The 565-nt window shown below is 35.0% G+C and overlaps 1 protein-coding gene across 1 annotated transcript in view; it reads left to right on the top strand.

Annotated features, from left to right (window-relative positions):
• Positions 1 to 565, top strand: part of LOC107576157 (THO complex subunit 1-like) — a 13,461-nt gene that overhangs the window by 11,774 nt on the left and 1,122 nt on the right. The gene's annotated exons all lie outside the window — the stretch shown is intronic.

Below are 565 nucleotides of genomic sequence, written 5' to 3'. Positions count from 1 at the left end.
TAACATCACAGAAGGTCTCAGTGAAACATAACAGCCACATGTTCTTGTTTTGTTTTAAACTTTGACTGTACTTCAATGAAATGCATTCTTTAGCTACATTTTTTAAATAAATGTTCGTTTGAAATCGGTCAATGGTTTTGTTTGTAAAATACACACAAGAGTGTCAATGGCATGTTTATTTCACCGGTTATGAAAAGCCAGTAGTCAACTTATTACAGAGCTCAAGTTCTCTTACTCTGATTGTATTTGAGTATTTAAGGACAGATGAGTTTACAGTGGCATTTGTTGCATGGTAGCTAAAAACAGAAGCAGTAATTGAGCATAAAGACATCCTCTCAAAGTGCTTCGATATGAAATCCACCTTTGATCATTTCAATACACAACACATCCTTGTAAACAAATTGCATTTCTTTTGGTGAGATCCCAGTATCACACAACCTCTTCTTGATGTATTTAAGTCTGAAACTTGAGGCCAAGAACATCTTTATATACCAAGTCACTACTTCTCCTGCGAGAGGATACCGTCTATTGAGTATGAACACCTTTTCACAGGCTTAAAAAAAAA

This window comes from Sinocyclocheilus grahami, unplaced genomic scaffold (assembly GCF_001515645.1).
Source record: "Sinocyclocheilus grahami isolate Dianchi unplaced genomic scaffold, SAMN03320097.WGS_v1.1 scaffold3273.1, whole genome shotgun sequence".
In the NCBI taxonomy this organism is placed as follows: Eukaryota; Metazoa; Chordata; class Actinopteri; order Cypriniformes; family Cyprinidae; genus Sinocyclocheilus; species Sinocyclocheilus grahami.
Note: the sequence above shows the minus strand (reverse complement) of the source record. Positions and strands in the feature narration are given on the sequence as shown.